At 39.7% G+C, this 27,895-nt stretch overlaps 1 long non-coding RNA gene across 6 annotated transcripts in view; it reads left to right on the top strand.

Annotated features, from left to right (window-relative positions):
• Positions 1-12,126, top strand: part of LOC117981642 (uncharacterized) — a 279,710-nt gene extending 267,584 nt beyond the window's left edge. For all 6 annotated transcript variants that reach the window (XR_004673227.2, XR_008619761.1, XR_010109165.1 and 3 more), the window contains one exon: positions 10,840-12,126. This is a non-coding gene — a long non-coding RNA (uncharacterized LOC117981642). The remainder of the gene's footprint in view (positions 1-10,839) is intronic.
• The last annotated feature ends 15,769 nt before the right edge of the window (positions 12,127-27,895 follow it).

The raw sequence follows: 27,895 nt of genomic DNA, 5'->3' as shown, positions 1-27,895 counted from the left end.
ACAATGTGGAGCTACTATAACGATTTTAGTAAGGTCACAAGTTGCAAGATCAACATGCAAAACTTAATTGTATTTCTATAAACTTATAGCAAATAACCAGAAAGTAAATTAAAAAAAATTATTTCATTTACAAAAATGAAACAGAGTAAGATACTTAACTGTAAATTTAACAAAAGAAACTCAGGATTTGTATACTGAAAACCACAAAGCATTGCTAAAAGTAATTTAAAAATACATCCATAAATGGAAAGACATTCCATGTTTATGGATTATAAAACTCAAGGATTATAAAAATTGACAAGATAATTTTAATATTTAAATGGCAACGCAAAAGACCTAAAATAAAGCAATTTTGAAGAAAAACAAAGTATACTTACTATAAAGCTACAGTATCAAGACAGTGTGGTATTCATATAAAGATAGACCTATATGGATCAGTGGAACAGAAGTCTAGAAATATGTCTTATGTTTATGGTCAACTGATTTTTTTTTTTTGAGACAGTCTCACTCTGTTGCCCAGGCTGGAATGCAGTGGTGCACGATCTTGGCTCACCACAACCTCCGCCTCCTTGGTTCAAGTGATTGTCCTGCCTCAGCCTCCCAAGTAGCTGGAATTACAGGCATGTGCCACCATGCCCAGCTAATTTTTGTATTTTTTAGTAGAGATGGGGTTTCACCATTTTGGCCAGGCTGGTCTTGAGCTCCTGACCTCAAATGATCCACCTGCCTCAGCCTCCCAAAGTGCTAGGATTACAGGCATGAGCCACTGCACTCAGCCAGTCAGTTGATTTTTAACAAAAGTGCCAAGACAATTCAATGAGAAAAGGATAGTCTTTTCAATAGATGGTTGTGCTAGCACCACATACAAACTTTAATTCAAAATGGATCATCAATCTCAATGCAAGAATTAAAAGTATAAAACATCTGGAAGAAAATACAGGAGAAGATTTGAATGGCCTTTGGTTAGTCAAGGAGTTCTTAGGTTAAAACCAAAGCACAAGCCATTAAAAAAAAAATACCTGGTAAACTGGACTTTATAAAAATTAAGAGTGCTTCAGAAGACACCATTAAGGAAATGAAAGGGCAACCCACGGAGTGGATGAAAATATTTGCAATTCATATATCTGATAAAAGCCTTGTATCTAGGCTGAGCATGCTGGCTCACACCTGTAATCCCAGTGCTTTGGGAGGCTAAGGCAGGAGGATTGCTTGAGGCCAGGAGTTCAACACCAGCCTGGGAAACACAGCATCTCTCCAAAAAGAAAAAGAAAATACCCAGGCGTGGTGGCACATGCCTGTAGTCTTAGCTAATATGGGGGCTGAAGTGGGAGGATCACTTGAGCCCAAAAGTCCAAGGTAGCAGTGAGCTATGATTGTGCCACTGCACCTTAGCCTGCATGACAGAGAAAGACCTTCTCAAAACAATAAATAAAAATAAAAGACTCAGTAACCAAAACAGCATGGTACTGGTACCAAAACAGAGATATAGATCAATGGAACAGAACGGAGCCCTCAGAAATAATGCCACATATCTACAACTATCTGATCTTTGACAAACCTGAGAAAAACAAGCAACGGGGAAAGGATTCCCTATTTAATAAATGGTGCTGGGAAAACTGGCTAGCCATATGGAGAAAGCTGAAACTGGATCCCTTCCTTACACCTTATACAAAAATCAGTTCAAGATGGATTAAAGACTTAAACGTTAGACCTAAAACCATAAAAACCCTAGAAGAAAACCTAGGCATTACCATTCAGGACATAGGCATGGGCAAGGACTTCTTGTCTAAAACACCAAAAGCAATGGCAACAAAAGCCAAAATTGACAAATGGGATCTCATTAAACTAAAGAGCTTCTGCACAGCAAAAGAAACTACCATCAGAGTGAACAGGCAACCTACAAAATGGGAGAAAATTTTCACAACCTACTCATCTGACAAAGGGCTAATATCCAGAATCTACAATGAACTCAAACAAATTTACAAGAAAAAAACAAACAACCCCATCAACAAGTGGGTGAAGGAAATGAACAGACACTTCTCAAAAGAAGACATTTATGCAGCCAAAAAACACATGAAAAAATGCTCACCATCACTGGCCATCAGAGAAATGCAAATCAAAACCACAATGAGATACCATCTCACACCAGTTAGAATGGCAATCATTAAAATTTCAGGAAACAACAGGTGCTGGAGAGGATGTGGAGAAATAGGAACACTTTTACACTGTTGGTGGGATTGTAAACTAGTTCAGCCATTGTGGAAGTCAGTGTGGCGATTCCTCAGGGATCTAGAACTAGAAATACCATTTGACACAGCCATCCCATTACTGGGTATATACCCAAAGGACTATAAATCATGCTGCTATAAAGACACATGCACACGTATGTTTATTGTGGCACTATTCACAATAGCAAAGACTTGGAACCAACCCAAATGTCCAACAATGATAGACTGGATTAAGAAAATGTGGCACATATACACCATGGAATACTATGCAGCCATCAAAAATGATGAGTTCATGTCCTTTGTAGGGACATGGATGAAACTGGAAATCATCATTCTCAGTAAACTATCGCAAGAACAAAAAACCAAACACCGCATATTCTCACTCATAGGTGGGAATTGAACAATGAGAACACATGGACACAGGAAGGGGAACATCACACTCTGGGGACTGTTGTGGGGTGGGGGGAGGGGGGAGGGATGGCATTGGGAGATATACCTAATGTGAGATGACGAGTTAGTGGGTGCAGCGCACCAGCATGGCACATGTATACATATGTAACTAACCTGCACATTGTGCACATGTACCCTAAAACTTAAAGCATAATAATAAAAAAATAAAAATAAATAAAAGACTTGTATCTGGAATATATAAATAACTCATAAAGCTCAATAGTAGAAACACAACCCAATTAGAAAATGAGCAAAATAACATGTGAATGGCTAACAAGCACATTTAAAAGTGCTTGACATCATTAGTTATTAAGGAAACTAAAACTACAGGGAGTTACCAATGCATATCAACTAAAATGGTATGTGAAAAAATGGTATCCTTATCAATTACTTGTGGAAATGTAAAATGGTACATCCACTACCCAAAACAGCTTAGCAGTTTCTTAAAAAGTTACACGTAAACTTACCAAATAACCCAGCCATTCTACTCTTAAGAATCTACCTGAGAAATAAAAACATATGCATAAAGATTTGAACATAAGTATTCATAGCAGCATTACCATAATAGCCCCAAACTAGAAATAACCCAAGTGTCTAACAATCTGATAAATGAATAAATGTGGTATATCCATATAGTGGAATATTTGTCAGCAATTGAAAGGAATGCAAACACTGATACATGTTAAAATATGGATGGACCTCAAAAATATGGTAAATGAAAAAAAAAGTGAGATCCACAAGGATACATACTGTATGATTCCATTTATAGGAAATGCACAAAAATGCATATTTATAAAGACAGAGAGTAGATCAATGGTTGCTGGGGCTGGGAGTGTGTGAGTGGGTATTCATTGCAAACAGATTTGTGAGGAACTCAGGGAAAAGTTCTAAAATGGAAATGTTCTAAAATCAGATTGTGCTTGGGGTTTGCACATCTTTATAAATTTACTTAAAATTATTGAATTATAATTTACGGTAAATAAATTATTGCCCAACAAAGCTGTACATTTTTTATTTAAATTTTTAAGGGAAAAAAAAGCCAAGAAAAAAATTTAGATAAGGTTGTTATTTACACAGGCTACTGTGCTTACTTTTATTGTAGCACTTAATTATACTCTTCAAATCAGCTATTTCTCTGACTTTCCCACTGGAAATGTAAACAGGATCACAACGGATGGATTTGATAATTATCCTTTACTGCATTAGGTATTTAGATGGGGGCTACCTTTCTTGGCCAACTGACATCTCAAGCACCCAGTGCTGAAGCTGAAAGCAGAAATCAGGAAGAGCCAGGAGATTAAAGAGAATAAAAGGCATACAATATGCATATGAATCCATGAAGACATGTTTCATGGAACTGGTCAATGCATCCAAAGAGCCCAGTGTGAGAATCCCACTGGAATGACAGATGATGTGCCTGCCAGTCACCCTGGGGCAGGGAAGTGATACCAGCCTAGAGGAGAAGAGGAGGGACAGGCAGGTGAAAGTGAGTAGTGAGAACAAAATGTGAGCAAACAACCTTCATTACTGGCAATCCGTGTGATTCCAAAACTGGTATCCAACCGATGAGCTGCTGGAGACATGTGTTTGTATTCTCAAACCCCAAACGTTTGTTTCATGGTCCTAAAACAATGAATCCTACAGCTCACTATCACATTTCATAGCTCTGGGGAAAACCAGAAAAGGACAGATTGGTCAAGGGTTCAAAGAGGAAATGTCTTCTGCCAAACCGAGTGGCCCCACTTCCTCTCTGCGTAAGAGTGGGGTCTGAGATAGACCCTGCTTCCAGCAGTCTCCCAGACAAGACAAAGGGTCTCACTTGTGAATCAAAGTTCACTGCAACAGCACAACAGGCTGGGACAGGTTCCCATCTCATCCAGACTTTCCCCATAAAAGGCAGAGGACAGAGTAAAAATGCCAGTCCCAATATCCTGTAAATGCCTGTGGATTTTGATGTGGACTGGACAGAGGAATGGAGAGAGAAAGGGGAGGTGACCCTCACAGGAAGCTAACGTTTCTCAAGGGCCCACATGACAAGCACCATTAGGTACTTTTATTTAATACTTCCAGCAACACTGTGACATGGGCATTGTTATAACCTACATTGTTATACCTACAAGAAACTGGGGTTCAAAAATCTTTTTTGCCTGTAAAATAGCTAATATTATACATTATACCTATACACAGGTAAGAATCTAAGGCTTAAAATCTTAAGTGACCAGTGTTACACATTTGGTAAGTAGCAGATATGGGATTTAAATTCAGGTCCATATGAACCCTGAACCCCTGTTCCTTTTTATTACATATGCCACACTGTCCAATCATGTTTAAATAGTTTAAAAACATGTTCAGCCTTTTAGCTTAGGCTTTCTGATTTCTTGTTTCTGGATGATAATAAGCCAGCCAAAAGTCCTCCCGGGAATTCTTTTCTCCCCAAGGGCTGGAAGGATAAAAACACACCACTGTGCCCTTGAAGCTTCACTAACAATCACAACTATAAAGGCTGGAGTCAATGCTGAGAGGATATTATTAACAAATGGCTTTAGAAAACCTTCAGAGGGTTTGCAGCCACCCACATCATTTGTAAAATCTTAGGGAAGAAACCTGATCCAGTAAATGACTGGGAATAAAACAAACCCTAGTATCAGAAATATAAAGGGAGGAGGATCATTGCCTTTAGACAATTTGCTTTATTGTGAACAATAAAAATGTTCCAGTTGATTCAACAAAAAATAATAAAAAACAAGGCTATTTTTAAAAAGGCATTTATAGCACTGCGGTTTCATTTCCTTTGCCTTTAGATCTTCAGGCTCTCATTCTGAGCAGCAGATGCTGTCATATAAGGAAGACCACCTGCTTTCCAGGGCATCTCTGCAACAAATAGCTTTGAGGGAGAGAGAAGAAAGATCACAGGATGAAAAGGAAAGAATTAGAAAGGGGGGAAACGGGAAATTAAGAAGTTGGCTTAATGCACATCTTCTGAATTATTCAACTGCTAAAAAGCCGACAGATTTCTTTTGACACTTGACTGTCTCACTCTGTGTCTATATCCATATTCCGCTTTTTAAGGACCTACTTTAAGAGAATTCTGTCCATCTGCACAGCCCAGCTTTATGACATATTTATCTTTCTTTGCAAAATGGAAGCATAAAAAATTTATGGAACATGGGTATTAATTAAATGGTATTTTAGTTCAGGGAAGTTGCCCAGCTTAAAAAGGACTACTGGGAGTGAATCCTTTGTAAAGAAATATAGTTTTGGAAATAAAAATAGCCCACACTCACTCACTACCTCCCCTCAGCAAAATGACTTAAGCAGTGTTTCTGAGTCCCCAGGTTTCTAAAAGCTTGTTAAACTCTTATTTAAAGCAACAGGTAATGACTTGTTTCTGTTGAAGTGACCTCAAAGGCTAATTGTTTGGAGTGATCTAGGTCCCCACATGCAAGGAAAAGAAGACATTAAGGAAATCATTCACATAATTCCAACCCATTTAACACACTCACCTGAAACATATCAATAATAAAAGTGATAACAGGAAAATGTTTACAGTTTTGAAGTCTCAGGAAACAATTTGTTCTAGATGGTATTTTTTATATATCAAAGGTTTCTTTTTATTAAACAGATGTTATTTTAGATTTTAACAGGTTTTAAAATCTTTGTCAAATATATTATTCATTTCTTTGCCTTCTTAAACAGTGTTTACTTAGTTATAATGCATTCCATTAAACTTCCAAAAAAGGGTTTCAGAGAACTATTACATGATATTTTAAACATAATTTGAACTCTTCATGATGTCCCAGGATGCTTGCATCAAACACTAGTGACAGGATGGGGCTAAAATAAAGTAAGGCCCTTAGGACAATAAGAAGACTTGGTCTTCATATTCTGTGGTGACCATATCCTCCTGTGTTATTTTAATTCTATGTCTGATTTTTAAATTTTTTTCAACTTTTATTTTAGATACAGGGTGTACATGTGCAGGTTTCTTACATGGGTATGCTCCCAGGTAAGGAGCACAGTACCCAATAGGTAGGTTTTCTACTCACACTCTCTCTCCTTCTCCCATCTAGTAGTCCACAGTATCTATTGTTCCCATGTTTGTGTCCAGGTGTACTCAGTGTTTAGCTCCCACTTGTAAGTGAGAACATGCAGTATTTTGTTTTCTGTTCCTGCATTAATTCAGTCAGGTTTATGGCCTCCAGCTTTATCCATGCTGCTGCAAAGGACGTCATTACATTCTTTTTTATGGCTGCATAGAACTCCACAGTGTATATGTACCATATTTTCTTTATCCAATCCACCACTGATGGGCACCTAGGTTGATTCCATGTCTTTGCTATTGTGAATAGTGTGGCAATGAATATATGAGCATATGTGTCTGTTTGGTGTAACTATCTATTTTCCTTTGGGTATATACCCAGTAATGGGATTTCTGGGTCAAATGGTGGCTCTAAATTCTTTGAGAAATTTTCAAACTGCTTTCCACAGTGGCTGAACTAATTTACATTCCCACCAACAGTGCATAAGCATTCCTTTTTCTTTGCAACCTCACCAACATATGTTATTTTTTGACTCTTTTTTTTTTTTTTTTTTTTTTTTTGGAGACGGAGTCTCGCTCTGTCACCCAGGCTGGAGTGCAGTGGTGCAATCTTGGCTCACTGCAGCCTCCGCCTCCTGGGTTCAAGCAATTATCTGCCTCCATCTCCTGAGTAGCTGGGATTACAGGCACCCAACACCACGCCTGGCTAATTTTTTGTATTTTTAGTAGAGACGGGGTTTCACCATCTTGGCCAGGCTGATTGTGAACTCCTGACCTCGTAATCCACCTGCCTTGGCCTCCCAAAGTGCCGGGATTACAGGTGTGAGCCACCGCACCTAGCCTTCTTGACTTTTTAATAATAGCCATTCTGACTACAATTTTCACCCAATTATTGTACCTCTTTGAACCTCTTGGCTCTAAATCTGCCTTGTTGGGTTCACAGATCCTAACATATTATGATTGCTACCCAATCCTAATCAAGCCTCCACACTGAAAACCCTGCCTTAAACAAAACTCTAAAACTCTTGCCTCCTGAACAACTGGTAACATTCAAGCTAAGTCTCTCAATAAATGCTTTGGGGATACTTATATTGCCATAAATTAGAAATAAAGTGATTCAGTGGTATTCCCTGGGAGTTGCTCTTGCTTGGGGGTGCTGGATGATGTCTCCGTGGAAGTGTCATGACCCTAAAATACAGGGGATTTGTTTCAACTGTCTGCCCAAATTAGGGCTGAAAGGAGGTAGCAATGGCCATGCTCTTTCTCATACTAATATGGACAAGTTTTGAAAATGAACTGATCCTGCTGTCAGCCTGTTCATCTTCTCACGGCCCTACTCATTTTTCTGGTTTCAATTTTTCATGTTTATTCTGATGACTCCTAGTTCTTTATTTCCAGTTCACAGCTTTCACTGATGCATCAAACCTACAAATATAACAGCTGATTACACATCTCCATTGGATATCCCAAGAGTGCAAGAAACTCAAAATGTTCCAAACTATACTCATCCTCTTTTCACCTCCCAAAACTACTCTTGTTTTTCCTACTCCAGCAATGATCCCAACATACGTTTACTTTGATAAGCCTCTTATCCTTGACTTTTTCTTCTCCCTTATCCAAGCAACCACCAAAATGTTTGATTGAAAACATTACATTAAAATTATGTAAATTCAACTCTACACACTTTGCTGAACTTAGTAAGGGATGCTTTCATATGCACAGAATTACATCGTTTTATTAGCTTTTAAGAAATTTTTATCAAATGTAAATTTTCGCCTCCTATATTGATTTAAATTTTCCATAAAGTACTGCTTTAGTATCAATTGGTCTTTCAGTAATCTTCCCATGACAGCACTTATAAAATAATACCATATATAATTGGCTATTTAAAAAATATTTTTATTATAAACTATAAACATGCAAACAGAAAGTGTATAAACTTATATGTACAGTTTAACAAATTGTCCTAAAGCAAATACTTGTATAATTACAATGCAGGTCAACAAACAGAACATTGCTGGCACCCCAAAACCATCCAGGCATCCTTTAAAGATCACAATTCTCTTTCCCTCCGAAGGTAGCCACTATCCTGATATCTATGGAAATAATTAGTTTCTTTTATTTTCAGCACCTATGTATACATCCTTAAGTAATACAGTTCAGTTGCCTTATGATCTTCTTTTTACATTGTATAGAAATGGCACTATGCTGTTCGCATTATTTTGTTCCTGCTTTTTACTCAACATTATATTTGTAAGATTCATCCATATTATTTTATGTAACCAAAGTTTTCTTATAAATGACTGTTTACTTATCTGTCTCCTCAGTGGACTCTCAGTATCTATCATGTCCCTTCTATTCACCACTGTATTTCCACCACTTCCTAGTATGTGTTCAGAAAATATTTGTTGTAAAAACCAAAACCATCTGTATCTACACAACTTACTGTCTACATTAACATGACCTTATTATGCCACCGTCTTCATCAGTATGACTTTATTATTCCAGGAAAATCTTTGACTTTTTTTATTATTTATTATTTATTTCAGAAACTTCCTTTAAAAGCCCTTTAAATGAACATTAAATTGTCCAACTCTTTAATCAATGGCATCAAACAATTGAAACAACTTCTCATTCTCCGAGATTCTTTGAACCTCTTGGCTCTAAATCTGCCTTGCTGGGTGCACAATTCCTAACTTATTATGATTGTTACCCAATCCTAATCAAGCCTCCACACTGAAAAACCTGCCTTAAACAGGACTCTAAAACTCAATAAATGTCTCGATTTTGCTCTCTGTCTTCTGAGATGCACTAAGATTCTGTCAAGGTAGTGGCTGGCAATTGTACAAGTATTTGCTTTATCACCATTTATTACTCTTATCATTGTAAAAATAAGCTCAGCTTTGTCTCATAAACAGGTTGTTTCGATTATATTTTCAGGGAGCCATCATTGTTCATATGACTGAGTTTGTAAATGAACCAAAGAAACCGCAGGCAGCATATTCAGGTTAGAAAGGCGGTGTGCTTTGGCACAGCACAGCATTCCTGCTAACTGCTAAAGCATCTAGGACTTTGCACAGAATAACAGCAGAGGCAAAGTCTTCATGAAAATCAGTTTATAAAGGCATGCTACTTAAAGATTGTACTTTATGCAAGATCATTAGGATAACCTAAGAATAGACCCTCAGAACAAGGTAGGATTAATGCTCAAAAACCCTCTAAGGATTTACAAATAGACCTTCAGAACAAGATTGATTAGCCCAAACCTTATGCTTTCTAAGAAAAGGTAGAGAGAATACTCCCAGGGTGTCTGTACAAATATTTGTCATGGCCAGTGATATGGTTTGGATCTATGTTCCTGCCCAAATCTCATGTCAAATTGTAATACCCAGTGTTGGAGGTGGGGCCTGGTGGGAGGTGATTGGGTTATAGAGGTGGTTTATTATAGTTTAACACCATCCTCCTTGATGCTGTTGTTGTGATAGTGGGTTCTTGTGAGATGTTATTTAAAAGTGTGTAACACCTCCCCATTCTCTCTCTTCTTCCTCTTTGGCCATGTGAAGTATCTCACTCCCTCCTTGCCTTCCACCATGATTGGAAGCTTCCTGAGGCCACTCTAGAAGCAGAAGCTGCTATGCTTCCTGCACAGCCTTCAGAACTGTGGGCCAGTTAAGCTTCTTTTCTTTATAAATTACCCAGTCTCAGGTAGTTTTTTTTATAACAGTGTGGGATAGAATAATGGAGCCAGCAAGTCTGCCAAAGCCTTGAGCAGAAAGAACTGAGATATTGGAGTTCCATTCATTAGAAGAGGTAGGGGATTCAGGGTTTCCATTCATTTCCATCATTACTACCATGAACAATGCCTTACTCTTCTCTCAAAGAATTGTCTCATGATCAAAACAACAGTGCAATGGTGAGACTTTGAGCTCGGCATGGAGGAAATGTATTTTGCATGTGCAATGGATGTGACTCTTTGAAGACTTGAGGGTGACTGTGGTAGGATGAATAATGCCCCCCAACATGTGTCCATGTTCTAATCCTCAGAATTTATAAATGTTACATTATATGGTGTTTCAGGAAAAACTCTCTCAAACCATGTTTTTCCTCTGCTTATACCACCAGAACAATTATCAACACAGAAGACGACTAGAGGGGAAAACTGGGTGGTCTTGTGGAACCAAGCCCCCAACCTGTGGAATCCAACACTATCTCTGGATAGACAGTTTCAGAACTGAACTGTGGACACGCAGCTGGTGTCTACTGCAGTCGCAAATCTGGGCCTCCAGAACTTCTGACCAGTAGTCTTCAAGTTGGGGTTCCTACAACCTCCTCTTTGGGTTTAATTTGCTGGAGCGGCTCACAGAACTCAAGGAAACACTTACTTTGGCTGACTGATTTATCATGAAGGATATTTAAAAGCATACAAATAAACAAGGAGATGAAGAGATACAGACGGCAAGGTCTGGAAGGGTCCCAAGCACAGGAACTTCTGTCCTTGTGGACTTAGGGTGTGCCACCCTCCTGGCAGGTGGATGAGTTGTTCTTTACCTTTCTGCCAGCCTCCACGTGCTAAGCTCTCTGGAAGCTTCCCAAACCCTGTCCTTTAAGCCTTTCATGGAGACTTCATAGGTTATCTATGATTGAAGCATGGATAATGGTGTCAAAATGTGATTGGACAAGAAGTGTATGATGTAAACCCAGCAACGCCTATCTGTTTAGATCCTTCTTGGTCTCTCTGTGCAACATTCCTTCCTCCAGAGTATGGGGCAGGACCCTCTGTGCAATGAGGGTCTTATGACCCACAAGCAGATTAGAGTCTTGCCTTGAGTGGGTGAAAGGAGGACAAGAGAAGGTCAGAAAGATTTTGTTTCCTGAAGCCTGCTTCTGAGGCCTAAAGTACCCGAGGATTATAATAAAAGACTGTAACTCCCTGTTATGGGAGTTCTTATCTAGGAACTATGGACAAAACCATATATATGTATATGGTTATATAGCGATCTATATAATATATTGTGATCTGTATATAATATATAATCATAATATCACATATCAAAAGAGACTTTGCAGATATGATTAAGTCAGATATCTTGAGATGGGAAGATTATCCTAGATTATCTAGTTGGCATGATGTAATCGCAATGATCTTTTTAAGAGAGATGCAGGAGGAGTCAGAGTCAGAGGAGAGGGTAATGTAATGATATAAGTAGAGAGTAGAGTCTCACCCTTTGAAGACAGAGAAAGGAGCCATAAGCCAAGGAATACAAGAAGCTGAAGAAGGCAAGGAAACAGATTCTCCCCTCACAGCATTCAGAAGGAAGCAGACCTGCTAATACATTAACCTTAACCCACTGAATCTGATTTTGGACTTCAGACCTCCAGAACTGTAAGAGAATAAACATGTTTTGTTTTAAGCCACTAAGTTTGTGCTGATTTGTTATAGAGGTTACAGGAAAGTAACACAGAGACATCACACACAGCCCCACTCACTAGATTAAGATACATTATACACAGCCCCACTAACTAGATTAAGATACAATTTTTCTATGGTTGTATTACAAATGATCACAAATGCTATGACTGAAAACAATACATATTTATTATCTCAGTTTTTGTAGGTCAGGAATTCAGGCACAATTTAGCAGGGTCTGCTGTTCAGGTCTCATCAAGCTGTGATCAAGCTGTTGTCTGGGGCTGGAGTATCATCTGTGGCTTAGGATTCTCTTTTAAGCCATAGTTATTAGCAGATTGCATCTTCTTCAAGCTGTAGAAGTTATGGTGTTTTGGGGAGAGCGTCTCTGGCTTCTTTATCTTTGACCTCTAGATGCTCTGTTTAAAGGGCTCATCTGATTAAGTCAGACCCACTCAGAATAATATCTCTTTTAATTAATTCAAAAGTCAACTGGTTTGGGACCATAATTTCATCTTCAAAATCTTTTCACCTTTGCCGTGTAACATAACCTAATCACAGATATCCCATTCTATTCATAGATCCCACCAACACTTAAGGGGAGGGAATTATACTGGGTGTGTACATCAGGGGGTGGAAATATAGGGGACCATATCTTAGAGTTTTGCCTAAGTTTTGACATTTTGCCTAAAATGTCATTTATTATATGTAATGTACCATTTTAATGTTTTCAGAGATATTAATATGTGTATATTTAACTTCCACAGGTCTCGTTAAAACTCATTCACCATTTCCATTTTTTCCATAAAGTCTTAGGATCTTAAACTAAAATTCTCATCCTTCTAGAGTTTGCAGAAAATCTAATGGAGAAAATTATTTTTCTATATGCATATATGTATACATTGTGTATGTATATGTGCATAATACTAATACAAACTTCATATATGTGTGTATATTTGTGTGTGTATATGTGCGTGTATATATATATATATATACACACACATACATATATCCTTGTGGGGAGATATATATATATATATATATATGTATGTATATATACACACACATATCCTTGTGGAGAAAATTATTGTTCTGAAGATTAGGAATCTTAGAGAAAAACAAGTTGAGAAACTGAGCTACCCAGAATTATGAAAAAAGCAAGACAGTAGAAGCCTGGCATCAAAATCCAGGTCTCAAGAATTCTCATTTGAAGCTCTACCCACTGGTCCATCATATTATCAGTATTTGCTTCTCAGAAAACACATTATAACCTCTGTATTAGAATTCTGATTTATATGCCATTAATGCCAATAATTTCCAGCAGGAGACTGTGGTATGAGTCCTCACAAATGATAGTGTTTTTCCTTCACACCTCCAGGGAAGCTTTCATTTTCTAACATTATCAATTAAGCACTAATACTCTGTTCTCATTGCTTTGTGTGTGTGCCTAAGAAATTGACATGGCATCATTGCTCAATGCACACATACTGTTTATAAGGCTCACATCCTTGCCACTTAACCATGGAGTCCAACAATTTATTATCTGTTTCATTTAGGACAATTAATGGTATTGCTGGCAACCATTTTGCAGCTATAATTTGGCAGTTCTTATTAGGTCATGCCCAGTAGCCTCATGGAAATAATAGGAAGAGAAGAAGGCAGGAAGGAAGGAAGGAAAGAAGGAAGGAAGGAAGGAAGGAAGGGAGGGAGGGAGGGAGGGAGGGAGGGACGGACGGGAAGGGGGTGAGGGGGAGGGGAACAGCTTTTATTTTGTAGTTGCTTTATTCAGGTCTCTTTCTGGTAGAAGACACAGGTCAATATAGATCAAGCTGCTATTTAATATGCTGCCCCTATAGTGCTGGCAAGGATCTAGTAAGATTAGAATATTAAAATATTTTCTAACATTCTAAATTATAAATAATGCTTCCATTTTTCTATTATCATTTGCCTTCTCTTGGAAATCAGGTTTCCTACTGCAACAGACAAAACTCTAGGATATGAGCTACAGGGGCTATGGCTTGTAGTCCTAACTCTGCCTCTAATATGTTATGTGATTTTTGACAAGTTTCTCTGAACCTTGGTTTCTGCATGTAAGAAATAATGGAAATGTATAAGCTCCATTCAGCTCTAAAATTCTGATTTTCTGTTGAACTAAATCCAAATGAAATTCAGTATCTTTTTTATGTAATATTTTTTCATGTCACTACTTTGGCCTTACTACTTTTATTGCTTTTTAACAGCCTGGAAATAACTCATATTAACTGTTAACAGCAAAGTAGAAATGAAATTGGGAACAGGAATAATGATAAAACTGTCAGCCAGTGAGCAATTAGTATGTGCCTAACACCATGTTGAGTGCTTTACATATTTTATCTAATCCTTGGGACAACTCTCTGATAGGATTATTACCTCCATTTTACAGATGAGAAAATGGAGGCTTAGAATAACTGGATAACCTTGCAAAGTCATATTCCTAAGCTAGTTAGCAGCAAAGTTCAAATGTGAATCTGTGTCACTGGACTCCAAAGACTGTAATTTTAAGCATTAGGCTTTTACATCACCCCTAACTTGTGGATGGCCAATCAAGCCCAACATTGTTAGACTGTAGGGTGACCCAAAGGGGCAATGTGGACTGCAATTCACACCTCACACTTCCCTCCTTCACCCTTTTTATAGGCTATGAGTAGGAGATCAGATGGCTTGTAGGTGTGGGTTCACTCCCTTCTGCTTTTAAATTTTACACTCCCCAGGGTCTCTGTTTGTTAGCATTCTTCCATGGCTTGCTTGAACAATCAGGGGGGATACACTTGCACTACTTCATCCCCAAATATTCCCCTTTACTAGTAAACACTGCTGGAAAAAAATTGCCTACTTTCTACCACCACCCGCCACCCATTTTAAGAGAAATTGTTGTAAAATTAATACAGTCATCCCTCGGCATCCATGAGGAATTGGTTCCAGGACCTGTCTCAAATAGCAAAATTCATGGATACTCAAGTCCCTGATATAAAATGGTGTCGTATTTGCATATAACCTATGTACATCCTCCTGTATACTTTAAATCATCTCTAGATTACTTATAATAGCTAACACAATGCAAATGCCATGTAAATAGTTGTTACACTCTATTGTTTAGGGAATAATAACAAGAAAAAAGTCTGCATGCTTTCAGTACAGATGCAATCATTCTTTTTTTTTCTGAACATTTTTGAGCTGCATTTGGTGGGATTCACAGATGCGGAACCTATGGATACAGAGGGCCGGCTACATGACACATAAAAATTCAAGACTGAGCAAAAGAGTCAAAGCAAAAAGTTCCCTAGAATTTCACAGTTAGATGAGCATTAGAAATCATTTTTAGTTCCTAGATGATAAAAAACTAGAGAGAGCTACCTAGTTTATAAAAGTCACCCATCTACTCAATGTGATAGGAATGAGATTGGCACCCAGTTTCTTGACTCTCCTGGTGTGATGCTTTTCCTACTGCCAGGAAGTTCTGATTACAGAAGACAGACACATGAAGGGAGAACCCCTGTGACAATGGAGGCAGGGATGGAAGGAGGCCAATTGCAACTGCCAGCCAAGGGATGCCAAGGAGCACCAATAAACATCAGAAGCTGGGAAGAGGCAAGAAAGACTCCCCTTCGGGATTCAGAAAGAGTATGGTCTTGTGACACCTTGATGTAAGCCTCCAGAACAGTGAGAAAATAAATGTTGAACCAACTGCTTTGTGACACTTTGTTGTGGGAGCCCTAGGAAATGAATACAGAGAGCTAAAGGGAAGAGCAAGTTCCTGGGCTGGGGGATAGGGAGCCACAAAGGGGCAGGTGGAGAAAAGTACCAAAAAAAAGTAGTTAGATTGTTTCCGTATCTTGACTATTGTGAATATTGCTGCAATGCACATGGGGACACAGGCACATTGATAAGAAAATGTGATATATATATACATATCATATGTATATATATATCATATATATACCACATTTATATATATTTGTATATATAATATAATGAAATATTATTCAGCCTTAAAAAGGGGGTTCTACCATTTGCCACAACATGAATGGACATGGAAGGCCTTCAGCTAATGAAATAAACCAGACACAGAAAAAAAAATTGCATGATCTCACTTATATGTGAAATCTTTTTAAAAAAAGGTTCAAATAGAGAATAAAAAAGTGGTAATCAGGGGCAGAGAGTGTGGTGAGGAATAAATGGGGAGATGTAGGTCAGAGGATACAAAGTAGCAGATATGTAGGGTGAAGGAGTCTAGAGATCTAATATAGAACACGCAGACTACTTAATAAATTGTATTGTGTTAGGGATTTTTGTTAAATAGATTTCAGCTGCTCTTGCCAAAAAACAAAAAGTAACTATGTGAGATGATAGCTATGTTAATCTGCTTCATTATAGTAACTATGTTACTATCTACATGTATCATATATAACATTCCTTCATAAACCTCAAATATACATAATACAATTTATTTCTTAAATAAAAAAAATGTTTTAAAATAAAGTAGCTAGAATTCCAGAGGCACTTGTGTTCTACCTCACAGTCGGCGCTCTACAGTGTGGGGCCCCTTCTTTAGTCCCAAGAGAAGACCAGCTTTCAGATGAGCACCTGCTGCTACTGGCTGCCCCCAGCTTTCTGGGGAGCTATTAGATGGGGAGAAGCTCAGAAGTGCCTCTAGGGTCTCATACTAAACTTGACCAGAATTAATACCAAGGAGTTAATCATTCTTTGCACCTTAAGAATTTAGAAGAAGAAACCACTATTTACTTGAGAAAGCTCCCAAGAGCATGTGATAGTTGCAAGCTTGACAACTCTGATTCCCAAGTCATCCCTGGTAATCCTTTCTGGTTTTTTGATTGTTTATTTCTTCTCAGATAACCCGCAATAGTGAAAAAAAATAGGGTGACTTTTCTACCCATTTTATCTGTAAAACATCCCTTCCCAAGTGACAGGAAAATATATCATAGATGCAAACTAAATTAGAACTATATTAGAACTAGAGGTTAGGCTCCACTAAAGAGAATATGTAGGGAATGTGCAGATGCTGGTGAGGAGGGGCACAGGGTGGGCACAGGGCTGGCACAGCTCTGGGATGGGGTTGGGGGATACTTTCTGGTACTGGTTTACACTTGGTCTTTCAGTAGCACTTGAGAAAAAAATGCTTGATTAACCTATAGGCTGCCCCTTTTTCTTGGAAGAGCACCAACGCAGAGAATTCCCTGAGAGGCTTCAGTGCCAGACTGTGCACTCCATAGTTGCTGTAGGAAGTGGGAGCAACTCTGAGCAGAACCTCCTCATCAGCTTGTTTCTGTTGCTATTAAAGGACTGCCCAATTCTTCCAGCCTCCCCACTTCCCCACCCCCACTCCCCAACCCCCAACCAGAGCAGGTGCCAGAGAAGTTAACTAGAATGGCGGCATCAGCTGAGACTGCCCTACCCACTTCAGAGCCTGATTCAGTGGTCAGCATAGGTTTCTGGGGCTTTTGACCATCTCCCCACTGGCTGAAGTGAACTGTGAGCAGTACAAGAACAAGATGGTCATGTTTATCTTGTCTCCCTTCCACCCTTCCACAAACCAGAAATAGGCTTCAATAACTGTAGCTGTGTGAAAGCCACAACAATCCCATCCAGGCAGGCCATGACTGTGGAGAAGCTGCTTCCAGAACCATTCCACCCACCTCCATCTCCCTTCTGGCTACTCCTTCAGCTCTAAGCTGGGCAACCATCCTCTTTCTTATGCCTTCCAGTTTAGCTCTGACCTTTCAGAGCCGCCTCTCCAGGTTGCCATAACCTAAAGAATCTTTCCTCCAAAAGAATGCCTCCCTATCCCAATCCTCATCAAAAAGCATTCCCTATGGCAGCCCTCAATCAATACTTAGGAAGAAAAAGGGACATAGATAAATAGAAATGAAGAATTGTATGTGCTTTCTAATAAGCTTTGTATAATTATACTTCCTGGAATATTCATGTCTTAAAACACTAGTAACTTTTTGTAGTGGATTGAATGGTGACCTCTAAAAGAAATGTTCGTATGCTAACCCCTAGAACATGTGAATGTGACCTACTTAGAAAAAGAGTCTTTGCAGATATAATTAAGAACCTTGAGATAAGATCATCCTGATTATCCAGGTGGGCCCTAAATCCAATGATAATTGTCCTTACAGCAGCCAGAAGAAGGGAAAACACAGACACAGCAGCAGAGGTTGGAGTTATGCAGCCACCAGAAGCTGGAAGAGGCAAGGGGGGATGAGAGCCCTGCTAATACTTTGGTTTTGGACTTCCAGCCTTCAGAACTCTGAGAAAATAAAGTTATGTTGCTTTAAGCCACAAAATTTCTGGTAATTTGTTATGACACCCCTAGGAAAACATACTCTTGTTAAAGTTGCACAGCCATGCAACTACCTCTCTGAATGTAAACATACACAGTTTTTTGCGTTACTTTTCTTGCAATTTTCTGTGCAAATATAAACATACATATGCTTTGCTTTTCCTTTTATTTAATGCAAATGAAATACTATTTTGTTTTCCCACTTATTTTTTCCATTTAATATGTCATGGACATACTGCACATTGGCCACAAACATATTAACTCCTCCCTGTAACAGGACATTTAGTTTGTTTCTGTTATTTTGCAATTTTGAATAACGGAACAATGACAGCAGTATACATACATCTTCATGTACTTGGCAAGCACAGTATGTCTGTGGGATAAATTCTCAAAAATGGAACCTGTAGCAACTGTGAATGGGAGTTCACTCATGATTTGGCTCTCTGTTTGTCTGTTAGTGGTGTATAAGAATGCTTGTGATTTTTGCACATTGATTTTGTATCCTGAGACTTAGCTGAAGTTGCCTATCAGCTTAAGGAGATTTTGGGCTGAGACGATGGGGTTTTCTAGATATACAATCATGTCATCTGCAAGCAGGGACAAAGAGAATAAAATACCTAGGAATACAACTTACAAGGGACATGAAGGACCTCTTCAAGGAGAATTACAAACCACTGCTCAATGAAATAAAAGAGGATACAAACAAATGGAAGAACATTCCATGCTCATGGGTAGGAAGAATCAATATTGTGAAAATGGCCATACTGCCCAAGGTAATTTATAGATTCAATGCCATCCCCATCAAGCTACCAATGACTTTCTTCACAGAATTGGAAAAAACTACTTTAAAATTCATATGGAAAGAAAAATAAGCCTGCATTGCCAAGTCAATCCTAAGCCAAAAGAACAAAGCTGGAGGCATCATGCTACCTGACTTCAAACTATACTACAAGGCTAAAGTAACCAAAACAGCATGGTAGTGGTACCAAAACAGAGATATAGACCAATGGAACAGAACAGAGTGCTCAGAAATAATGCCGCATATCTGCAACTATCTGATCTTTGACAAACCTGACAAAAAGAAGAAATAGGGAAAGGATTCCTTATTTAATAAATGGTGCTGGGAAAACTGGCTAGCCATATGTGGAAAGCTGAAACTGGATCCCTTCCTTACACCTTATACAAAAATTAATTCAAGATGGATGAAAGACTTACATGTTAGACCTAAAACCATAAAAAACCTAGAAGAAAACCTAGGCAATACCATTCAGGACATAGGCATGGGCAAGGACTTCATGTCTAAAGCACCAAAAGCAATGGCAACAAAAGCCAAAATTGACAAATGGGATCTCATTAAACTAAAGAGCTTCTGCACAGCAAAAGAAACTACCATCAGAGTGAACAGGCAACCTACAAAATGGGAGAAAATTTTCACAACCTACTCATCTGACAAAGGGCTAATATCCAGAATCTACAATGAACTCAAACAAATTTACAAGAAAAAAACAAACAACCCCATCAAAAAGTCGGCGAAGTATATGAACAGACACTTCTCAAAAGAAGACATTTATGCAGCCAAAAGACACATGAAAAAATGCTCACCATCACTGGCCATCAGAGAAATGCAAATCAAAACCACAATGAGATAACATCTCACACCAGTTAGAACGGCGATCATTAAAAAGTCAGGAAACCACAGGTGCTGCAGAGGATATGGAGAAATAGGAACACTTTTACAATGTTGGTGGGACTGTAAACTAGTTCAACCATTGTGGAAGTCAGTGTGGCGATTCCTCAGGGATCTAGAACTGGAAATACCATTGGACCCAGCCATCCCATTACTGGGTATATACCCAAAGGATTATAAATCATGCTGCTATAAAGACACATGCACATGTATGTTTATTGCGGCACTATTCACAATAGCAAAGACTTGCAACCAACCCAAATGTCCAACAATGATAGAGTGGATTAAGAAAATGTGGCACATATACACGATGGAATACTATGCTGCCATAAAAAATGATGAGTTCATGTCCTTTGTAGGGACATGGATGAAGCTGGAAACCATCATTCTCAGCAAACTATCACAAAGACAAAAAACCAAACACCGCATGTTCTCACTCATAGGTGTGAATTGAACAATGAGAACACTTGGGCACAGGAAGGGGAAAATCAGACACTGGGGCCTGTTGAGGGGTGGGGGGAGGGGGGAGGGACAGCATTAGGAGATATACCTAAGGTTAAATGATGAGTTAATGGGTGCAGCACACCAGCATGGCACATGTATACATATGTAACAAACCTGCACATTGTGCACATGTACCCTAAAACTTCAAGTATAATAATAATAATAATAATAATAAAAGAAATGGAACCTGTAGGTCAAAGGGCATGTGTTACCTAATTCTCTTCCAAATGAATTGTTCCCAGTGTCACTGTCACAGGGTTTGAGAGGACCTCAACAGATGACAGCCACAATTTTAATCATTACTGGCCTATATTTTTCATATTCCTCAGATATCATTGGGTGGGGATGGAAAGAGAAATTTCTATGCCTGAATTTATAACCTAAACCCAACATAAATATTCTAATTAATGTTATTTCCCTAACCTAAGGGAAAATTTCCTCCTCAGATGGATTGTATTGTAGCTTTGTTCCCTCAGCCCTGATATGTACTACTGGGTTAATTCCAGCCATCCCTCATCACCTTTCAGGGGATTCTCACTCTAACCTGAAAAATATTTTGACTTTTGAAACCCTGGCTTGATGAGGTGAGTGAATTTCATGTGCTCCATCAATCTTATGCCAAATAAATTTGTCCATAGCATGAGGTAGCTTAAGTCTCTGTTCCAGTTGACTCAGATTTTATTTGGTGATTACTTGACATTAATTGACAACATTCCAGGAATTAAGAATACAAACTTGATACCCTCAACCAGAGTGCTTGTCTGAGCAGGCTACGGTATTTTTTTGGGATAACTCACCCTTATTAACCCCAATTTTGTATGCCTGTGCATTGTCTCAGTTGTGTGGGAGATCCAGGTCCTTATCTTCTTTGGCTAATTCCTCTTCAGGAAAATCACATGGAGAAAGTGTTTTGGAAGGATCCACATGACCCTCTTCTCCAAGTTTATTCAATGTCTATTTGCAGAGTTCTGTCAGTGATATTCAAGGTAGCGGATTTGCTGTTCTCCAAATCCACTATTCTCATCGCATCCTTGCCAGGAGCATGGTGGCCTGTGATCCCACCAGCCTCCCATGCTCTGAGGTGGTTTTCTCTCTGCATGGCTGCTCTGAGGCACCATCACCAGCTGGCTGCCTGTCAGCAGCATGAGATGTAAATGTTCTTGTGCCTCCAGCCCTCCTTTACCACTTCTTGACATTTTGCTGTAATCTGGAAAGGAAAGTGGAAGATGCTCTGTGCTTCCCACCTCTATTCCCCATGGTGGGGGAGCAAGAGAGGCAGAGATTGTAGCTTGGAATTGATTTCAAATTATTTCTAAAAACAAGAATTTTATATTATGTGCAATTTACCACAGGAAAAACAAAAACAAACAACAACAAAAATTAAGACCTGGAAGCACTCCATTATCTTCCTTTCAAAAAAGCTACCCAAATAAAGCATTTTTAATATAAACAGTGTCTCTCTCCTCTCTGAATTATTCTGTGTCTCAATAGAGAAACACACAGGCAATGTGCCTTTCCTTGGCATGAATGCCCTGATTTCCAGGGTGCTGATAAACCATTCAGTGTCATACTACAGTGCCGGGGACATTAAGCATATCTCCTTGTATGTCTCACTCAGGCAGCACATGATTCAGTGAGGAATTCAGAGCTTCCAAAACTTTTGTTTCAACCTCAACTTCCACTGTACCTTATGTGATTGGAGTACGTATACTCAGGGGAGAGACATGATGAACAAAAGTGCATTGCTAATACCTTTCATTCTTTTTAGCCTCTCAGCCTAGCTACTTGCTCTTTGGGGCTTCAGGGAGGACTGCCTGCATCTCCAGTTCCACCTTCCCAGCAGTTGCGCTGCACCTTACAACTGACCAAATGAGCAAATGGAAACAAAACAGTGGACACCATGCTTTTCATGTCATAGACCAGGTCTGAACAGGGACCTGAAAAAAGGTGGAAATAAGTGAGAGGTGAGGCAGAACGCCACAAACTGGCTGGGGGTCAAAGTTGGAAGCAAAAATAACCATGGTGAAGGATTTCAATCCCAACAATGTGGCCTCATTACCGTGCTTCTCACATGCTGTACTAGAGATGCATTAGCAGCGAATTGCCATTCAGTCAAGTCTGCCAGTGTCTGGAAATCATTTTAAATACCATTTAGTAGCATTTAGATTATTTTATGATAACACAGTACCCATTAAAAGGATTATTAAGCTCATATTTGCAGTGGCCAGAGAAAAAAATAAAACATCTCTTCGCAAGATGACTCCCACCATTGCCCCCTCAGCAATTATTCATTTAGGAGCCTCTCTGCCTACATTAGAGCCTGATATAAATTGGCATATGCTAATGCAGGGCTCTACTGTGGGTTTCTCCTTTAGGAGTTCAGGCTCTTATTACCTACCAATTGATGCACAGGATCCCAGACCCCGTTTCCTCTAGTTTGATGTCGCTGTTACACTGTTAGCTCTGAGCCAAAGTAATTTCTTTTCCTTTCCATATACCTATTGCTCCTTTGGTAATGGGTTTCCAGAGCAATATTGCAAATAATAACCCAATGGTCAGAGCTTGCTTGCTTGCCTCCAAAAATAATACCTCATTAGGCAGCAGATCTTGGCTTTTCACTGTGGAGCAGGAGATTTACAAAAAGCATCATTTCTCACGGCCCACAGAAGCCTGTAACTCACTTAAAGAAGATAGTGTTGCCAAGTTAAACCTGGTGAGCTTCTCAGCAGGTACCTGAAAGCTGAATAACTAACATTTTAATTACACAATCATGTTGTTAAAACAAATTTTCAAGTAGCATACTTCAAGTGTAGTGGTGTGCTACAGTTGATTTGTCCTGGCTAGGGAGAGCCAATGGTGTACATCTCTTCCCCACTCCAGGTTCAACGACCTGATGTGAGCTTGGGAGGCTGAAATTGGCCATAACAATTGGGAAACACTACAAATCAGAATTCCCCTCCTTTCTTCCTTTCTTCCTTCCTTCCTCTCCTTCCTTCCTCTCCTTTCCTTTCCTTTCCTTCCCTCCCTCCCTCTCCCACCCCTCTCCCACCCCTCTCCTTTTTTCTTTCACAGAACTTATTATTAAACATTCACCATATCCCACCACCTCAGTGGACTCTCCAGAGTGAGACAGTTCCCCAGACACCACTGGGTAACAAGACCTCATTCACTGCTGGAGGCTGACCATGAAAGTAGTCTGGCTGTTCCCTGGGTAGCACCAACTCTGACCCCAGGCTCATTATTTCTATGCAACTCATTCAGTTCAGTTTCTACACCTTCAGCTTCTCACATATTCCCCTAGATCACAACCAAGGGGCTTTAACAATGAAAGTACCATGAGCCTGATTATGCTCAGTTTTGAAAAAGAAAAAAAATTCTTCTTTTCAGGAATCTAGTTATGAAAGATATTAAGAGGTTGTGTGTACAGTTGAGGGTTTTGAGAGCTACAGGAGATTGGGAAAGGATTGCTTCTGTTATTACATCTGTAGTTTTTCTGCAAAAGACAGGGCAAGTCTCAAGGTCTGTTCTGTTTGTTTTGCTTTGAGACAGGGTCTCACTCTGTCACCTAGCCTGGAGTGCAGTGACATGATCACAGCTCACTGCAGCCTCAACCTCCTGGGCTCAAACAGTCCTCCCACCTCAGCCTCCAGAGTAGCTGGGACTACAGGAGAGCACCACTATGCCCAGCTAATTTTTAAAAATATTTTTGTAGACACAGTAACTCCCTATGTTGCCCAAGCTGGTCTCAAACTCCTGGGTTCAAGCAATCCTCCTGCCTCAGCCTCCCAAAATGCTGGGATTACAGGCATGAGCCACTGCAGCTGGCCTCAAGGTCTGTTTTGAATTATTTTAGCTTAAGGCTTTAATTATTAATGAATAAAAATTTCATTATGCAAACTCTTATCAGCACTTACATTCTAATATGAAGGATAAAGGTTTTGATGGGGGATGTAAGATCTAGAGGAAAGAGAGTCAAGAGAATGATGCTTCCAAATAGAAATGTTCTCAATTCTTCATTATTTCTAGGACTAGCCTAGACTATAATAGCGTTGTTTGACTAACATTTTAATTACATAAGCACGCTGTTCAAAATATTTAAGTAGCATGAAGAGTACAAAATGGAAAGTAAATTTTCTTTCTACTCATTCAGTTCACCATCTCACTGTTACAGCTAGTAAATGGCAAAATTTTATTGTATTAATATATGTTTCCAATTTACAATAGTGTATTTGAATGCTAACTATGCTATTGTATTTGATTATTAAATATTCAGTATGAGCCCATAATAGTTTCCAAAATTTTTTCAAATATGCTTTTGCTCAGACATACAGACATCAAACAATGCTCATTAGTATTAAAAACCTGACTTGTTCACTACATTAATTTTTTTTAAACCTGTGTTTTTACTGCTTTCCCTTTGAAATTTTTTTTCCCTCCAATTTAACCTGAATATAGTCGAGCAAATGCATGGAAAGTGAGAGTCCAGAGTTGATTTAACTTCTATTGGCAGGATTTTCTGCCCAGAAAGATCCATGCTCCCTGCAAATTGCACACTGCTTATCTCCCATGTCCTCCTTCATCAGAGCTCACTGGATGCATAAAACCAGATGACACTGTTGCTCCTCCCTCTCAGAGAAACTCTTTGTTAGAGTCAAGTCCATCAAAAATCTCCTAATATGTTCATAATGGCAGCCTTTGAACATCTCCTCTCCAGCAACACCAAGGACCCAGATTTGGTCCTTGATATTGCTGTTGTTCTGTATATTGTTGGTGTTCTCAAATAGCCCATCCTCCCCATTCTCCACTGTTTCATTTATTGGACCACATGGCCCATATTTCCAGTGCACCTTCTCAGGGCTGCTCACCCCCGTCTCCTGGGACCCTGAGGCTCGAGATTCATTGCATAGCACAGGACTCACCTTGAGCCCCCAGCCTCCAAACCCTAATGTGTTTGTGTTTGCCTATTATGGATTTCTGACTAAGGAGCAAAGGGTAGAATCCTGATCTTGTTATAGTGGCCTTTGCTGTGTCACTTCCTTAACCACTGGCCTCTGACAGTTCCCTTGTCAAGAGAAGTGGATGTGCCCAACCGAGTTTTTTGATAAACACTACTCTGGCTGTGGGGTCTCCCCTCACAGGTTTTGTTTTTATCGTCACAGTCTGAGTCTTGTCTCAGCCTCATGTATCTATTTCTAGGTCACTAACCTTTGCTCCTCTGTTGCCTCTTTTTGGTGTGCCTCTTAGTTTCTTGTACCACTTAGTTCCCAAAGCCTAGGAAATACTAAGCTATTTGAGAAAATTATTATGCTTTTCTTTTTGTTCCTGCCCGTGAGAACCTTCTCCCAGAGCATCTGGAGCAGCTGAAGAAGACACTCACTGGTGTTGCAGTTATATGCATGAGCCTTGTCTTGAGCCACACTTACAAGAGGTTATTTGAGTTTTTGACACACAGGCCCCTACACATATTCCCATCTATGCTCTTCCCTAGAATGATGTTGCAAGGAAATGACCACCTTCCTAAATAGAATACAACTCAGATACTTCAAAGGTGGCTGTGAAGATTATATTTTCCATGTGGAAATGGCAGCTGGACCATATATACCTGGCTCTTGCCTGAATTCTGTGCAGAGCTTTATCCTTTCTCCCCGCTCTTCCCCTCATGCTAGTCTGAGGATTGGAAGTTAGAGACAGACATTAGTTCATTCTGGTCCCAAATGTGGACATTAACTAATTAATTCATTAATAAATATTTATTGAGCACCTACTATATGCCAGACATTGTTCTAAACCCTGATGATACTGGGGAAGATTCTTGATCCTCTTCAGCTTTTCTATAGTACAGCTAAAACAAGAATGGAATGTTTACATAAGAATAGATATTAACAATAGGAACGTAAACAGAAGCCAAGAAATCTAAATGATATGGTTTTCAAGATACACTTGATCTCTGGGGCTCATATATCAGGCCTCATGTGAAATCTCAGCCTCAAAATTAGACTCACCACTCAAGAAATAATTTGTGTAAATCTGCTCTCAAAGTATAGATCCAACTGCTCAAATCTCAAAGAGAGATAATATTTCCTCTCTCTACCATGAAAGCCTGTCTTGTTCCACAGGAGGCAAAAATTATATAAAATTAACATCTATTATTTGGATGTTCTAGAGCTGGCCTTTCTTTTTTCCTACTTGATTTTAGCAAGATCAAAACAGATGTGTTGGAGGCTGACCAAGATGGCTGACTAGAAGCAGCTAGTGTGCACTGCTCTCATGGAGAGAAACGGAAGGAGTGAGTAAGTACAACACCTTCAACTGAAACATCCAGGTACATGCACTGGGATTCATCAAGAAAACAACCCAACCCACAGAGAATGGAGAAAAGCAAGGCAGGACGACCACCTTCCTGGGAGCAACATGGATCTAGAGGAGCCTCCCCTACCCAGGGAAGCGGTGAGTGAGTGAGCGATCCAGGGACCCATGCTTCTCCCACAGGTCTTTGCAACCCCAGGTCAGGAGATCCCCTCGTGAATCCACTCCACCAGGACCTTCAGTCTGACATGTAGAGATATGTAGAGTCTTGGAAGAGAGGCCTCTTAGGTTCACATGGAACCACAGGAGCTTTAGATACCTGGGCTTCCCAGGAAAAGCGGCTGCAACTCCAGCAAATCAGGAGGTTAGACCCCCATACATACTCCTAGGAAAGGGGCTGAATCCAGGGGCTGAGCAGCCACAGGCGGTAGGCCGCACTTCCATGGCATCTCACAGGATAAGATCCACTGGCTTAGAACTCTGGCCAGCCACAGGTAGCAGCTTTACCTCCGCCTGAGATGGAGCTCCCAGAGGGAGGGGCAGGCTGCCATCTTTGCTGTTTTGCAGCCTTAGCCGTTATTGCCTTTGGGCTCTAGAGAATCAGAGGCAACTAGGGACTGGAGCAGTCCTCCGACACAGTGCAGCAGCTCTAGGAAGACGTGGCCAGACTATTTTTTTATGTGGGTCCCAGATCCTATTTCTCTTCACTGGGAAGAATTTCCCGGCCTAGGTCTACAACCATCCCCACCAGGGTTTTCCAGTCAGCAGCAGTTCCAAACCTCCTGGGACTGTGTTCCCAAAGGGGAGAATGGGCCACCATCTTCGCTGTTTTGCATCCTTAGCTGTTGTTGCCTTTGGGCTTTGGAGAGTCCACAGTGACTGGAGGTTGGAGCAGACCCCCCATAGCAATAAAGCTACTCTACAAAAAAAG

Source organism: Pan paniscus, chromosome 11 (assembly GCF_029289425.2).
Source record: "Pan paniscus chromosome 11, NHGRI_mPanPan1-v2.0_pri, whole genome shotgun sequence".
Classification (NCBI taxonomy): domain Eukaryota; kingdom Metazoa; phylum Chordata; class Mammalia; order Primates; family Hominidae; genus Pan; species Pan paniscus.
Note: the sequence above shows the minus strand (reverse complement) of the source record. Positions and strands in the feature narration are given on the sequence as shown.